Below are 17,875 nucleotides of genomic sequence, written 5' to 3'. Positions count from 1 at the left end.
GACTTAATGGACGTGAGTCTGAGTGAACTCCGGGAGTTGGTGATGGACAGGGAGCCCTGGCGTGCTGTGATTCATGGGGTCGCAAAGAGTTGGACATGACTGAGTGACTGAACTGGACTGAACTGATGTATGTCTCTCTAGAAGACAGAGGTATTCTTTTAGAAATATAATTGTGATAATATTATCACATCTAAAAATAGTAATAATTCCTTAATATCATCAAATTACATTCAATGTTTACTATTTCCTGGTTGTCATATTTTAACTGAATCACAATCAGACTTGGGTATGTGAGATACTGTAAGAACTCTGAGTTTAAATTGATTAAATTAATTAAAGTATTGATATGAACTCACATGTATTTTTATTTAAAATCAAAACACATTTTTAAAAATTCTGTACATCGAAAAGGCCTAGAAACAATGACTAATCCAGTAGCAAAGAACACTTCCAGTGCCAAGATTATAGGCTCTAAATACCATTTTCCACTAAGAAAAACTAGTTTCTTGGAGAAATGTCAGATTCCAAGTCTGGGGCAGAAAATGAACAAGATCTTACCCCAGAAAGCACCGAAAGTGTGCACACAGCCCAGAGTCATGTCCAAAGGACTCAGGAACTGGAAGAGCACTGCCCCCCATGAATCAATGATGTGATCATTTAATAAGGATAACATTAAAAGTACTCACAGGTCACTTTGAAAGACAGTAGGAAACAAACTGTATTTTGGTACTAAGCAAATTCAAGAGAAAGCATCAGATATTCACTTCCCTTCTCGGTGACTCAGATAGTAAAAATCTGCCTGCAATGCAGGAGATCCAGGTTCAATTCCTGGGTCTGGAAGATCCCCCTGGAAAAAGCAATGGCTACCCACTCAAGTTTTCTTGCCATGGATAGAGTAGCCTAAGGTCACAAAAAGTCAGACACGACTGACTGACTTTCACCTTCCTTTACAAATGATACCTTAAGATAAATGGTTAACGAGGAGAAGTTTCTTTTTATATTAAATTCCAACTCCAGATTTTAAAAAAATGTAGGATTAGAATAGCACCATTTTGTAGCCTTTATATTTAAGGTTTTTAACATCACCAATAAACAAACAAGCAAAACAAACTACTTAACTTCTATTTGTTTGTAATCATTCATCTCTCCAAGTTTGTGCTGATCTCATAGCTGTCCGGAGCCGCATTAGGCAGTGCTGAAAAAATGGAGGCACGGCCCCAGCCTGCTCTCCTCATTCTGCAGGCACGGACCCGGGATGAAGGAGTTAGCTCTTGTGATTCTGACTTGTTTCTTCCTTTCTTCGGTTGAGTTGGTTGGAAAGAATGTTAAGGTGCTTATTGTTCTTGAGAGAAGCGTGAGAAAGCACAAAGCCTTCTGCAGTTGTGCCCAGAAAATAATCTATAAAGTAACCATTGACATTTGTTCAAGGATTTTTACAAAGAATGTCCCAGGATGAGCACATAGGCTGCAGCTTGAGGCCATGGGAAAGATTGTTGTCTGAGACCTGTTTGTGAGGGAAATGTTTATGGCAAAAGAAGTTTGCTGAGTTTAGGGTTTAGGAATAATTAAGAATAGTTAGAAGCCTTTTTAGGAGATAGTGAGCTTAAGATACTAGGGGCAAGCAGGATTTAGAAAGATAAGAAATAAACTGAGGAATGTGGTATGCAGCCCAGGCATAAGCATAAGTTACAATGTAATCACAAGTAAACAGGATTCTGAGAGAATCGCTAAAGCAGGAACTCTGTTTGAAGGGCAGCAATGAGACAATCATCTGGGTGAGGGGGAACTGAAAATGTCAAACCTAACCTAGTGTCAGTGAACTCCGGGAGTTGTGATGGATAGGGAGGCCTGGCTTGCTGCGATTCATGGGGTCGCAAAGAGTTGGACACTACTGAGCGACTGATCTGATCTGATCTGAACCTAATGCTTTTGAAAAAGTATAAAAGAGAACCTGATGCTTGAAATAAACATGTAGTCCCGTACCTCACCTCGAGTCAGAGGCTACATCATTTCCCGCCGACACCTCTCATCCCTTCAGGCTGATCCCCTGGCTGCTGGAGCTGGACTCCGGCACATAGCATGCCCCAGTGACATTGACCTTGGTCATGAGACTGGCTTTGAATAAGAGAATGTGAGCAAACCTGACACAGGCCACCGTCACACAGAAGCAAGTGCAGCTGCATGGTTCGGCTCTTCTTCCCCTGAGTTTCTGTCCTCAGTCATGGAAATGGCCAGCACAAGGGGGTGCCTGCTTCCTCACTCTGAGTGCCAGAATGAGAATTCACAGAGAGAAGAAGCGCTGACCTGCAAAACCTGTCAGCAAGACATAGTATCAGCCCGAGCAAGCCGCTGAGATGTGAGGAGTTTGCTAGTGGAGTTATTTTACCAAAAGCATCAAACTTGACTCTAAGCAAGTTACCATCCTCAGCAATGACAGGACACACACAGGACGGAGCCACACATTAAATGACTTCGTGGGATTCACTCAGCTAAAGCCAGATTGAGAAAACCTACATGATAAAAATTCCAGTTTCTTGGAAAAAAAAAAGAAGAATAAGAAGGAATAAAAAGGAGATAGAATGAAAAGAGACTTAAAGACATGCATGTATCCTGTAACTTTAACCTAATAAATATCTTTAATGGGACACCCCTAGATCCAAGAGTGGTCAAGGGGTGACCACTTGCAGGTAGAGGCTGGAGGGTTATGGACAGAACTTGATTGTACCCTATACCTCCTTGGCCCTTTGTGGTGGGATATGTTGAGAAGAGAAAGCAGGTGAACCAGAGATTTTATCTGTACTCTTATTCCAGTGCTACAAATATTAGCAAGTAACAGCCCTAAAGAGGATGGATTGCTAGGGGTGGGAAGGGAAGCAAGCAGCTCAGTTGAGAGGCTCCTGCAATAACATAAACAAAAAAGATGTGTGGAACTTCCCTGGTGGCCCAGTGGCTAAGACCCTGTGCTCCCAAGGCAGGGGGCTTGGGGTCCATCCCTGGTCAGGGAACTGGGTCCCACATGCCACAGCTAGGAGTTCACCCACAACAACTAAAGATGCCGTATGCCACAACCAAGATTGAAGACTCCACATGCCGCTAAGACCCGGTACAGCCAAATAATTTTTTTTTTTTTAAAGCGATATGTCAGTCGGGATGGGATGGAATGAGAAATATGAGAAAAAATTCAGGCACCATTACATTGCATGCTGATAGAATCTCCACTTCTGAAAAATTACAGTATTGCTCAAACATTCCCAGGTCATGAGATGATGCTAGTAACTATATTCAAGAATCAAAATTTAAATGTTGAATTCTGTACCTACTTATGGCTTCAAAGGAGGGAAGTTGGGCAGAAGTGAAAGTGTTGAATCAGGAGAGAACCCAGTGTGACGGCTGCAATAAAGAGTGCCTTACCAGCTGGGTATACACACTGGTAAGAGAAAGCTAACCGTGAAATTATGGTGATGGGGAAAAGGGAATTTTCAGCAAAGGAGATGGAAGGCAGATGGGGGTACTGTGAAATTAAAGAAGGAGGCAGGGTAGTTATTCATAGCTATTCTTCTGTTATACCTCTTAAGTATGTGTGCTTCAAGAGTGAATAGAAAGTAATTTGATTTGAAATAGAAAAGCATTAAAGCTTGGGAATATGAAAACATGAGAAATGACCTCAAATTAAATGTGTTTAAAATGGTTTTTAGGGCTTTCTTTGGTCCATATAAGTCACCTTAACAAAACATTTTAATAAACTACTTTGAAAAAATAGTGGACTTTTTGGAAGAATATGTCCCCACTGATTCAAGGCAAATTGTATGGCTAAAATTTATGAAAATTATTGCAGAGCTCCAAAAGCCAGCTCTTTTCCCAGGGTGGCTGCTGATTTTTATTCTATAGAGGGAGTCCATGTGATCAGTACCAGAGGTTCCTCCCTGTCCCTAGTCAGGTTTCCTTGGTGCAGCTCCTGAAATGAGTGATGCCACTGAACGCACTTCTCTAGAGAAGAGGATTGCCATGGTCGCCGGCCAACACTGCAGACCCTGGGGAAAAGTGTGCCAGCTGGGAGGGAAGCTCTTGGGGGGCACTGAGACCCCCCAAGATACCACCTTATCACCTTCCACCCACAGACCCATCAGATAGCAACAAAAATACACTTTCATCAAAATCAAAACTGAAAGACAGTGAGGCAGCTCAATGCAGAGAATCCCTTTGATGGAGGTGGCACACTCAGACAAAGGTTTGCCTTCCACCCAAGTTGTGAGACGTGGGGCAAATTACTGAGCCTTCCCAAGCTTGTTTCTCCATTCATAAGATGGGGAAAAAATTTAAATGCCGATTCTGAGTCCTAGTAGAAAATAAATATGATATACATAGAATATATTTACATGTAATATACTAGTGAATCACATATTCTTTTTTTATATTAATAGAAAAAATTCTGGAATGCTATCCTCTAAGGCTACCTGTATGTGATGGATGAGGGCCATTGTCATACAGAGAAGCATAACTGGTTGCAAAGAGCACAGACCTTGGAGTCAGGCTACTTTGGGACTTGAGGAAAGTTGTTTAACCTCTTTGTGCCTCAGTTTCCCTATCACTAGAATGGGGCTAAATAAAAACCTACCTCAGAAGGTTTCTTTGAGAATTAATTGACCTAATCTATGAAATCATCTCAAACAGTGCCCAGTATGCTGTAAGGGTAATAAAACTGTTAGCTATTTATATTGTTTTATTTGGTTTATTCCTGTTCTCTAATTTTTCTACAGTGATTAAATATTGGTTTTACAATATGAAAAATGTATAAAGCCTAAAAGAAAGGTTTTTTGTGATATATTGAATATGAACTGTTATTGACAGATATTTTAATTAATTTGTATCCTAAATGAAACTAAAATAATGAACACTACTAAAGTGATATATCAAACAGAGAACCAGGGCCATAAGCTTTTTACTGCTCCATTCCAGGAAGTAAAGCCTCTTAGGAGCGAGGTTTATATATTTGTGTGAGTTTTCGCCACTGTTTTCTTTATCTTGCCCTTTGCACAGCAGCAGGCAGCTCAAGTCCTGTGTTGTGTACTGCTTTGTTCACAGCCAACTCTATGTATATGCAACATCAGTATTTCCCCATCAGTGGTGGGGGTAACCTTGCTTAAGTTCTCCAAGCTGTGCATAGCTGTTTCTTTTTTAAAGAGTATGAAAAGGCAACAGCAGCTGTCTCACTTACCGGAGACAAACGCACAAATGCATACAAAATGGCAGACTCATCAGCAACCCCCAACAGACTCGAAGCCCCCTGGACAACAAAGCTCTCCAGAGGCCAGACACCTCGGTCACAGCCTCCTGTTGTTAGGGTCACATGCAAACTCAGCACGATCTCCACATTCAGGACGTCTCTTGCCCGAGGGGTGGGTTCAGGACAACCAACTGCTGTTTTATTGAAAATATTCAGCTGGCTGAGCCAGACCAATATTGAAGAAATTTATTATTTGAATTGTTCAATTCCCTGAGAATTTTCCTCTTACTGTTCAGGAAGAATGAGGAAATGGCAGTGTGACACACACACACACACACACACACACACACACGCTTTAGGTCAAATTATCATCAAGAAGCCAGTAGGATACCTCTTCAAACGCGCTGCTGCAATCACGCTTTCAATCCGGCCACCACACTTTGCAGGTAATTGCAAGCCAGGGGCAAGCCACAAATACCATTAAATACAGACATTACCGTTCCTGACGCCCATGAGCACCATCACCACAATGAACTACCAGCACACTAGGACCCCAGATCACATGGACTATACATTTCGCAAGAACTTTTAAAGTCCAGACTAAGGGAGGAATTCTCCAGGCTATAAAATTTCTTTGGAGACAACATGAATTCAGAAGGAGAAAGTTAATTGAGGTAAAGCAAAAATAGTGATGGATTTTTTTCTAAATTTAGAGAGCAGAAAGGTTTCTCTTTTTTGGTTCAACTCTTTTCTTTCAAAGTTTCTTTCTGTCTTTCTCCAGTGAGTCTATTAGCATGACTCTCTAGACCTAATTGGCAAACAGAAATAAATGAATCACAGGCACACACCCAAGCATTTTGAGGGAATTTATAGCTGGACTGTGTACATATGGATCAAAATGGGCATCCTGCCATTGTTGATAAGCACCTTGGCAGACAGACCTCAGAAAACTGAGCAAAATTATAATACCATAAACGGTAGAATCACTGAACATTTCAGCATGTATCACAAATAAAGCAATACAGTTTCTATCAGAGGAAATTATTCCTGATAGAGCTGCCAGCCTGTTTTGGGGTACTGGGCATGAAAATATGAGATGCTAGGCAACTTGCTTTATTTCCATATTTTTAAAACCTTCAGCAAGGTTTTATTTCAAAGATAATGTAAAACAGCGCACCCTGTGTTGGGTGGGGACACACCAAGGGGAATTTTTTTTAAGAAATACCAATTTTGAGACAGAAATCAAAGTTTAGAGGCAAACAAGTGCTTCTCTGGTTAAAGAAACATAAGTAGCAGAGTCTCTAAGAGAGAGTGCCATTTAACCTATTTTATAAATGCTCAAGAAGTGGGAATACAAAAGCAAGTACTTTCAGGGACGTAAAGATATTACAGAGTTCCCTCATAGCTCAGTCAGTAAAGAATCTGCCTGCTATACAGGAGACCTGGGTTTGATTCCTGGGTTGGTAAGATCTCCTGGAGAAGGAGATAGCAATCCACTCCAGTATTCTTGCCTGGAAAATCCCATGGCTAGAGGAGCCTGAGAGGCTACAGTCCATGGGGTTGCAAGAGTCGGACGCAACTTAGCGACTAAACACTTTTTTTTTCTTGATAGTTTAGTGGTAGACTAAAGGACATGATTGATTCTGTATGGGACATGATATGATGTTTGAGCATCAGAATAGGTAAATCAAGAGGAAATATCTTCAAGATAAAAGAGAACAAAAATTACTTGTAAAATTATGACCTGTCCAAATAAGGAATATCCAATGTCTTTTTTGTGCATAGTACATGTATGGTAATTCTAGAGAATAAGACAGCTGCATGGTAAAGCTTTCCATGGATGTGGGACCAATGCATGGCTGGAAAATAAGCTCTAGGTGTCATTAGGATGAGAATTAGAAACAAAATAAAAAGTACTCTTCAACCTTTGTGGAAGTCCTGTTGAACTCGAACCTGAAAATTGCTTCAATATTGGACATGAAGAAACGCAGTGAAGCCACTGAAGAGAGAAAATCTACTGCGGGGACAAAAGGCCTGATTCATGTATAAGGAGAGACACACATCTCGAACATTTGGATAAGAGGAACTGGATACTCATTCAACGAAATTCTGAGAGGTATTGAAATGCTCCATGTGGGCTTAATCCCTATCCTTCCTTTCTGGTTCAAACTTCTTAATTATATACATATATTTTATGTTTCAAATTTTTATTTTCTCACCTCTATTTCAATCTTCAGTCATTTAATCAAACATCTGTACTCATTACTCCTTCTAAACATAAACAACTCCTTCTAAAGGAATTAAAAATTCCCTAATTCCAGATCTAATAGAGAATTTCTTCTCATTGACTTGATCTTTCTTCCCTGGTCATTTCTTTATTGAAACTCTCTCCTCCCACTGCTCCTATAATGCCGCCTCCCTGGTTTCCTTTCTGCCTCTCTACTTCTCATCACTCCACCAGCTTCATTCTCTCTATCTGTACCTTCAATTAGGTTGTCCTTGCCTCTTCTCAAGCTGCATGCATACCCATGATCTTCACCATGCCCAGATTTCAATTACAACCTATTCTTGAGTTATTTCCCAAATTCTCCTCTGTCCCCATTATCTCTCCCCCTGAATTCTTGATCCATATTTTCAATTGTCCACTGGACAACCCAGATGAATGTCCTTCACAAATACAAAGATTACATGCCTAACATCAAACTCAAGAGTTCTCCCTGCACTCCTAACCCACTCCTCCTCAATCTCAGTCCCACAGGCAGAGTCCTTACATTGGGTCTTGGGGAATTTACAAAAGGCATCCTTCCCTAGGCTAATTCAGCCCTATGCCAGACTAGACTCTGGCACTCAGGGGAAACTTGAGCCCTTACACCTCCTCTGAAGGCTGTTCTTGGTGGAAAGTACAGCCTGCACGGCTGTTTGAAGTAGGTAGTCTGTGTCAGGGAGGGAAAATTTCCCTCTACCTCTCATGATTCTTTTGGCATGTCTAATAGTTCAGTTCAGTCGATCAGTCATGTCCGACTCTTTGTGACCCATGGACTGCAGCACACCAGGCCTCCCTGTCCAGCACCAACTCCCAGAGTCCACCCAAACCCATGTCCATTGAGTCGGTGATGCCATCCAACCATCTTATCCTCTGTCATCCCCTTCTCCTCCTGCCCTCAATCTTTCCCAGCATCAGTGTCTTTTCCAATGAGTCAGCTCTTCGCATCAGGTGGTCAAAGTATTGGAGTTTCACTCAGTCCTTCCAATGAACACCCAGGACTGATCTCCTTTAGGATGGACTGACTGGATCCCCTTGCAGTCCAAGGGACTCTCAAGAGTCTTCTCCAACACCACAGTTCAGAAACATCAATTCTTCAGCGCTCAGCTTTCTTTATAGTCCAACTCTCACATCCATACATGACCACTGGAAAAACCATAGGCTTGACTAGACGGATCTTTGTTGACAAAATAATGTCTCTGCTTTTTAATATGCTGTCTAGGTTGGTCATAACTTTCCTTCCAAGGAGTAAGAGTCTTTTAATTTCATGGCTGCAGTCACCATCTGCAGTGATTTTAAGTTGACACAAAACAGAGTAACAGGAGGGGAAAAAATTGATTTTGTATGCATGGAGGTCTTATAAATATAGGACTCAAAGAAATCACCAAAGCAGGCAGTTTTTATATGTTTTAGACAAAAAAATAATACATTCATGAAGAATTGATAGACAACACAGTTTGGGCTTGAGGTAGTAACTAGTAAAGAAGTAACAAGGTTTGTTTATACAGCCTTCTCAGCCCTAATTTCCCTGTCTTTCGTGGTAAGGATGTCTCTCTACCTCCTGGTACAGGGAGGGTTCCTTTCCTGTGAGAGATTTATTTCCTGCTTTCAGAGGGACAAAGGAGGGTCAGAGTGTCCTTTTTGTACTGGCTGTTTCCTATATAACTTTAATTCAAAATAATCAATATATCAAAGTGATATAATTGGGAGCAGCCTGCCCTGAACCCCATCACCTGTCATCTTCTTATCACTCAAAGTTAGAATTTCAGAGTTATCATTTTTATAACTATTCAGGCATCAAATTCTGTCCATTTCATTTTAGGAATAGCTCTACTATATAAGAAATATTTTTATCTAATATACTTGCTGTCACCAGGGCTTCCCTGGTAGCTCAGGTGGTAAAGAATCTGCCTGCAATGCAGGGGACCTAGGTTTGATCTCTGGGTTGGGAAGATCCACTGGAGAAGGGAATGGCAACCCACTCCAGTATTCTTGCCTGGGAAATCCCATGGACAGAGGAGTCTTGTGGGCTACAGTCTACAGGGTTGCAAAGAGTTGGACATGACTGAGCAACCAACATTTGCTCTCAGTTCATATAGTGTATATTAGCAAGGCTTAATTTCTTATTTGTTAAAATATTAATAAATAAACATCAACAGAAATTCTAACATTTTGTTTTAGTCTATCTAGATTGCTATAACAGAATACCATAGACAGGGTGGCTTAAATAACAAACATTTATTTCTTCCAGCTCTGGAGGTTGGAGATCTGAAATCAAGGTATCAACATGGACAGGTTCTTGGTAAGGGCCCTCTTCTGGGTTGCTAATTGCCAATTTCTCACTGTATCCTTACATGGCAGAAAGACAGCAGAAGCAAGTTTTCTCATGACTCTTATAAGTGCACCAATCCCATTCATTAGGGCTCCACCCTCATGACCTCTTCTAATCCTAATTACTTTCCTAAGACCTCACCTCCTACTACTACTCTACTGAGGGTAGAGCTTCAACATATGAATCTGGGGGAACACAAACATTCAGTCCATAACATCTTTCTTTGTTGTTGTTGTTGTTGTTTTTTAAGAATTTATTTATGTATTTTGGGCTGCATTGGGTCTTTGTTGAGACACATGAACTCTCTTGTTGCCCTGTAGCATGTGGGATCTTAGTTTTCCAACCAGGCATCAAACCCACATCCTCTGCATTGAAAAGCAGATTCTTAACCACTGGACTACCAGGGTAGTCCCCGTAACATCTTTCTTTTCTCAGTGCAGTAGATAACTCACTAGGGTAGATTTATCCCACTTTGGAGATTATGTTTATAAAGATTAAACTGCATAGCATACATACAAGATCTTTTTTAATATTAATTTTTATTGGAGTATAGTTGCTTCGCACTGTGTTAGTTTCTGCTGTACAGCAAAGTCAATCAGCTATATGATTGATTCTGTTTTAGATTTCCTTCCCATTTATGTCACCACAGAGCATTGAGCAGAGTTCCCTGTGCCATACAATAGGTTCTCATTAGTTATCTATTTTATACATAATATCAATAGTAATGTACAAAACCTTTAACAACCAGCCACAAAATGTGTTTTCAGCCCTGTGTTTTATTCCTCCATTCTTGCTCCACTCAGAAGTACTTGGTATTTCTTGAATGAATCCACATGGCTTCCTGCCTCTGTACATTTGTACATTCCCTGGTTCTTTCTGGAATTGCCTCACCTCTGCTTTTCCTAATGTACTCTTCCTCATCTTTCAAATTTTAATTCAAAGGTTATTTTTTCCATCAAACTTCCTCCAATCCTTATTCCACCCTCTCCCACTCCAACATTCATATGTTGAAACTCTACTCTACTAGGAGGCGAGCTCTTAGGGAAGCAATTAGGATTAGAAGAGGTCCTGAGGGCGGAGCCCTAATGACTGGGATTGGTGCGCTTATAAGAGTAGTGAGAAAGCTTGCTTCCGCTGACTTTCTGCCATGTAAGGAAGAGTTATCACCTCCCCCTGCGGTGACACCATAGCTCCTTCTACATGAAATATGTACTGCAATCCTCTCGTGCTAGTTGGTTTTTTTTTATATGACTTTCTCCACCATTAGATTTTACTCTGTCTGAAGTAGAAATCATGTCTTATTCATTTTGTATACTAAAGGCTTAGGATTGTTTGACATATTGTAGGTGCTTTGTGAAGGTTGAATGACTGAATAAACAAAATGGATGAATATTCTAAATTGAAGTTCCCTTACCCTGTGTCCAAGCAGAGGCTGGTAGAAGGAATTTAAATATTGACTAGGTGCATAGTCTAGATATACTTTAACACACGTAAACAACATGTGAGTTTCCTGAGCCATACAGCAAGTTCCCGTTGGCTATCTATTTTACATATGGTAATATAAATCTCCATGTTACTCTTTCCATACATCTCACCCTCTCCTCCCCTCTCCCATGTCTGTAAGTCTATTCTCTATGTCTGTTTCTCCATTGCTGCCCTGTAAATAAATTCTTCAGTACCATTTTTCTAGGTTTGTATATATACGTTAGAGTACAACATTTAACTTTCTCCTTGTGACTCACTTCAAACTCAAACAGGGGCTCTGTATCAATCTAGAGGGGTGGGATGCGGTGGGTGATGGAAAGGAGGTTCAAAAAGGAAGGGATATATGTCTACCTATTGCTGATTCATGCTGAGGTTTGACAGAAAACAACACAATTCTGTAAAGCAATTATCCTTCAATAAAAAAATAAATTAAAAAGAAAAAAAATGTGTGTGACAGCAAGCCCCTTCTAACTTCAAAATGTCATGTTACACACCCCTCCTCCTCAGCAGGACACCTTTAGTGTCTGCAGAAAGAATTGAGATTCTGTAAATCTGCATTTATTTTCACCAGGCACTAAATGTGCTAAAACATATTTCTGTCTCCTAATTCTATGGTTCATTGTAGTGATTTTACAACATGTACACAAATTTTTGCTACTCTTTTCTTAAAAGGTGAGCCTAATCCTCCTCTCCTTGAATGTGGGCTGGACTTTCAGGTCCCCTTTCAAGAAATAAAATCAAGAGCGGGCGGGGTGGTGGTGTGAGACATCAGAGTTTAGAATTTTAGATCACAAAAGGCACTTCAGCTTTCCACTCCCTCGCTTGCACTCTGTTGGACTGCTTACTCTGGAGGAGCCAGCAGACATGTGAGGACATTCAGGTTCCCTGCAGAGAACACCCTGTGGTGTGGAACCCCAGAATGCTGCCACCAGTCATGTGAGGAGCCACCATGGAAGCAAACTCTCCAGTCAAGCCCTCGCATGACGGCAACCCTGGAACTTCTCAACTGCATCTTGAGAGACCCTGAGCCAAAACCACACCTCAGAAACCTTGTGTGACAATGAATGCTTGTTTTGTTAAACTGTTAAAGCGAGATAATTTACTAGACAGCCAAAGTTAACTAATACCTGCATAGACTATCTTTGTTTTGAACAATTCCCAGAATATTAGAAATAGGCTCTCCTGCTGCTGCTAAGTCGCTTCAGTCGTGTCCGACTCTGTGCAACCCCATAGACAGCAGCCCACTAGGCTCCTCTGTCCCTGGGATTCTCCGGACAAGAATACTTGAGTGGGTTGCCATTTCCTTCTCCAATGCATGAAAGTGAAAAGTGAAAGTAAAATCGCTCAGTCGTGCCCAACTCTTAGCGACCCCATGGACTGCAGCCCACCAGGCTCCTCCGTCGATGGGATTTTCCAGGCAAGAGTACTGGAGTGGGGTGCCATTGCCTTCTCCGTAGGCTCTCCTACCTCTCTGCAATCCTCTGGAAAAAATAACTGTAAGGGGAAAAAAAAAAGGAACTAGTGTCTGCCAAGGCCCAAAGTAAATTTATGGAACCCACTAACCCATGAGTTGTAATAGCTTGGATGTATTTCTAGGTTCAAGAAGGGCTTAGCTACACTTATGAATGATATTCATTTACTCATTCATTCATAAGTCACTTAAAAGCACCTGTTCCGTGTTAGTCACTGGGCCTGATGATGGTAGGATCCTACTTGGTTATCAAGGAAAATGATTTATGTTGGGAGGAGGCGTCTGGCCCTCTAAGGTTAAGGGAGACATCCACGCCCTCCTTCAAAGGGCACCAGAGTCACCCTGAGGGAGAGGAAGTGAGCCATGAAGCACAGACCAAGAAGAGGATTATTTACACCCTCGTAGTTTCCAAGTTGATCACTCACTGACTTCTACGTGACAAACCCATGGTTTTCATCTCCACAGCATCCAGTGAAGTTCTCATTTTCAGAGCCTGAGCGCCCCTCTGCACACAGTGCTGCAGACATGAAATGGAAAGGCTGCCCAGCATAGAACGTCAGCAGAGCCCCAGACCTACAGCCATGCTTTTCCGAGCCAGAGATTTTTAGACACTTCAACAGGAAACTTGTGGCACAGATGGAAAATAAATTGCATCTGTTAAGCAGAGTAAATGGGAGCGGGGGAGCTTCAAAGATCAAAAAGCTGTGTAAGAGATACTCTGAGGACCCAGATTATATAAATGCTTGTAAGCTATGAGTGTTTTCATACAGTGCTATTAAGAAACCTGCAATTAAGGTGTTGGAGGTTTTTCTTAAACACACAGGCACACATACCCTCGCAGGGAAATCAATCCCCTCTCATAAAAGAACAGTGGTAGGTGTGCGGAGCGGTTTCGTGCCCCAGGGCAGGCACAGCGCTTGGAGACGAGTCAGTCTAACCTGTGGGAAGATACCATTTGATGTACCACCAAGAGCTAGAAGACAGCAGCGCCTCCCTGGGAGCCTGCCACTTCTCCTACAAACCTCAAACCAGGGTGTATGGAAGACCCTGCCCCTAGAGGCGGGGCAGGAGAGGAATGAGGGGCGGGGGAGATGTGCTTTCTTCTCCAGAGCCAGGTAGGGCATTTGTGAGACTGTCCTGCCATCTCCTAACCAGGTAGGCACGCGGGCCTCACACCTGCAGCGTCTGGAATCGAGCCGTCCTGCTTCTGCTCAGCCGGGTTCCATAAAGGGCACAGATGGAACCCTGACATTTTAGTGCGGCCAATGCCATCACCGGTGCTCTTTTCTCAGGGCTGACTCACAGTTAAAGTGTTTGAATAATTTAGACCCACTGCCATCTGAAAAACAAAAAACAAAACAAAACAAAAAAAAAACGGTCCAGGCTATTTAACGTTAGTAGTGAGACCCAACCAGAAAAACTGTGGTGTGGGTAGAACCAGGTGAAACCAGGAAGTCTTATCTTTTCTTTAGGAAATGACGCTCAGGTGTGGTCGCTGGAATAGCAGCATTGCTATCACCTGGAACTGGTTAGAAATGAAAGTTCTCAGGCCCCATCCAGACTTCCTGAAGCGAGACTCCAGGAAGGGAGCCTAACCATGTGTGTGTTAACACAGCTTCCAGGGGTCTTGGTGACACGAAAGTTTGAAAACCACTGTCTCAGAGGGGTAAGTCATGATCTCATTCTGTTTATTTATAGAATCATACAAATGGTAGAGGAGAATGGATTGGGTTGCATTCAGGTGAGAATTTCTGGCTTCTTGTCTTTCTGACTTGTTTCAGGAGCCACGGTGAAAAATCCAAGGATACTTCCTTCCACGTGTTAGGCTGATCGCTGCTGTGCAGTTTGGGAGAGCTACATCAGCAGGTCTTACACTTTCTCAAGTTGCATTACAACCAAGTCTAGTTTATCCTGTTTCATATTGCAATAATGTTTTCCTAAAAAAGCAGACAAACGCTGTGTATGTTGGTATCAGGTAACTGTGTTTGGGCTGTGAAAGTACACAAAGGCCCACATAGAGAAAAATTTTGGCTAGCAATGAACAACTACTGCTGAACATCACAGAATCACGCTGGATTCAGGGCAGGGGCAGGCAGAAGATGGAGATGTTATGACAACATTCTCTCCTGTCACTCAAACTTCATTTAGAAAACGTAGGCCTCCTTCAGAATTAAAAGGGGGGAGATTCCATAACTTCCACTTAAATAAAATAGCCCCTCTATTTAAGGCTCTCATAGTTATTAAACTAATGTTACTACAGTACTTCTGGACTCACCAGTGTAAGAAGCTAAATAATTGCGTGTGTACTATGATTATCAGCAACTGGAAGTAATAGTGTCAGGGCATGCAGGAGCCACAAATCAAATATCTCATTGTTCTCTCCTTGACAGGCTTCCTCTGTTCCACAGATGTCATTAGTCCCAGGAAGCTGACCTGCAATTTCTCTAATCATAATCATCCAGTATTAGAGCTCCAAGAGTGAGATGTTTTTCTCCTAAAGTTTAGTGAAAGAGATTTTTACAACCATGTTTCTTATGCATGGCAGTCAGAAAATGATAAAATGCTGTTCTGAGGTATTTTGAGATGCCATATAATTTAATACATAACCGTCATCATGTTTTTCATTGGGTTATTTTTCCAAGAGAAGATTCCAGAATTTCTTGTAGGGGGTAATTATGAGCATACAGGGTATCTGTTGAGCAGCTCTGTAAAGGTGAGGAAGTGGGAGAGAGCTGTAGACTATTAACAGAATAAGCTCCAGGGGAAATTTTCAGCCCTAGTTCTCGACCTCATGAAAGGTATTACCATCTCACTATCCCTAGAACAGGCCTGGAAGACAAAACAGAATTTAAAATTCTGATCTGACTCTCCCAGCAACATTTGATTTCTGTAAATGCTGCACTATAATTTCCCAAACTTTAGGCATCAATAAATCCTCTACTTAAGCCCCTATGTCTGATGTGTCAAATAGCTTCCCAAAGCATTTCAATCTCTGTCCTGTTCTCATGTAGTGGGTACAAGATCATGCGTGCGTGCTGAGTCGTTTCAATTGTGTCCAACTCTTCACAACCATAGCCCTCCAAGCTTCTCTGTCCATGGGATTCTCTAGGCAAAAGTACTGGAGTGGGTTGCCTTGCCCTCCTCCAGGGGTCTTCACAACCCAGAGATCAAACCCTCATCTCTCGTGTCTCCTGCAGTGGCAGGTGTGTTCTTTACCACTAGTGCCACCTGGGAAGCCCATGAGATCCTAGAAAACATATATGTTGGTCTCTGCCCCTGGTTCCTGGCATAGAGTTTCTGAAACCCTTGTAACAACCTGGATGATAGGAATGGGTTTTACTCTAATGAGATAACTCTGGTTGGGCTCGTGGATGTGGATGGGTCACTGGAAAGGCCAAGACATGATTAGGAACTTGAAGTCTTCAGCCCTGCCCCTCATTCTCTTGAGAAGGGAGAAGGGCTAAAAATGGAGTTTATGATTGGTCATGCCTACATGATGAAGCCTCCATAAAATTCTAAAAGGAAGGAGCGCTGGAGAGTTTTCAGGTTGGTGAACAGGTGGAACTTCTAGGAGAGTGGCATGCCCAGAAAGGTCATGGATGCTCTGCATCCCTTCCCATATTCCTCACCATATGTGTCTTCTCATCTGGCTGTTCATCTGTTATCTTTCACTGCATCATTTGGTAAACTGGTAAGCAGAAGTAAGTTCTTCCTTGAGTTCTGTGAGCTCTTTGAGCTAAATTAATCAAAGCCAAGGAAAGGGTGGTGGAACCCTCCTTTGTAAGAAAAGTCAGACAGAAGTCTGACTGGTGACCCGCTATGTGCAATTAGCTCTGAGGTAGGGTGGGGACAGTCTTATGGGACTGTATCAGAGGACCCAAATACTGGAGTTTCAGCTTTAGCATCAGTCCTTCCAGTGAATATTCAGGGTTGATCTCCCTTAATATTGACTAGCTTGATTTCCTTGCTGTCCAAGGGACTTTCCAGGAGTCTTCTCCAGCACCACAGTTCAAAGGCATCAATTCTTTGGTGTTCTGCCTTCTTTATGGTCCAGCTCTCACAACCGTACGTGATCACTGGGAAGACCACAGACTTGACTGTGTGGACCTTTGTCAGCTGAGTAATGTCTCTGCTTTTCAACACACTGTCTAAGTTTGCCATCACTTTCCTGCCAGGAAGCAACTGTCTTCTGATTTCATGGCTGCAGTCACCATCTGCAATGATTCTGGAGCCCAAGAAGAGGAAATCTGTCACTACTTCCACATTTTAGCCTTCTGTTTGCCGTGCAGTAATGGGGCTGGGTGCCATGATCTTGGGTTTTTTTTTCATATTTATTCTTAAGCTAGCTCCTTCACTCTCCTCCTTCTCCCTCATCAAGAGGCTCTTTAGTTCCTCTTCACTTTCTGCCCTTAGAGTGGTATCATCCACATATCTGAGGTTGTTGATGTCTCTCCTGCCTATCTTGATTTCAGCTTGTAACTCATCAACCCTGGCATTTCTAATGATGTGCTCAGTATATGGATTAGCAAACAGGGTGACAGCAGACGGCCCTGTCGTACTCCTTTCTCGATCTTAAACCAATCAGTTGTTCTATACAGGGTTTTAACTGTTGCTTCTTGACCCACATACAGGTTTCTCAGGAGACAGGTAAGGTCTTGGCTTATAAAGCATCATAAAAATTCTTGGCTTCTGAAACATCAATTTACCATGGCTAATCAATAAGTCACATCAAAGTTTCCTTTGGAAAAGCCTCCTCGTATGTTACTCTCTCACCAGTCATGTTTTTACCTTGCTTGATATGCAGATAAAAACCTGTTGTTAGGGACTGAATGTTTGTGTCCTCCCACCAAGCTTATATGCTAAAGTCCCAACCTCCAACGTGTGAGTATTTGAAGTTGGGGCCTTTGGGGAGTAATCAGGATTACGTGAGGTTGTGAGAGTAGAGCCTTGGTCCCATGAGATTAGTGCCCTCATAAGAAGAGATGCCAGGGAACTTGGTTTCTCTCCTTTCACCATGTAAGGGCACAGTGAGAAGGCAGTCTTTTGTAAGCCAAGAAGAGAGCCCTCACCAGAAACCAACCAGCCTGGCACCTTCATCTC

The 17,875-nt window shown here is 42.1% G+C and overlaps 1 long non-coding RNA gene across 1 annotated transcript; it reads left to right on the top strand.

Moving 5' to 3' along the window:
• The first annotated feature begins 13,043 nt into the window (after positions 1-13,043).
• LOC123333254 lies at positions 13,044-15,351 on the top strand. Its single transcript, XR_006550496.1, has 3 exons — positions 13,044-14,441; positions 14,557-14,641; positions 15,166-15,351. It is a non-coding gene; the product is annotated as an uncharacterized LOC123333254 (long non-coding RNA).
• Positions 15,352-17,875: the final 2,524 nt, after the last annotated feature.

This window comes from Bubalus bubalis, chromosome 1 (assembly GCF_019923935.1).
Source record: "Bubalus bubalis isolate 160015118507 breed Murrah chromosome 1, NDDB_SH_1, whole genome shotgun sequence".
NCBI lineage: Eukaryota > Metazoa > Chordata > Mammalia > Artiodactyla > Bovidae > Bubalus > Bubalus bubalis.
The sequence above is the reverse complement of the archived record's forward strand: the minus strand, read 5'-3'. Positions and strand labels throughout refer to the sequence as shown.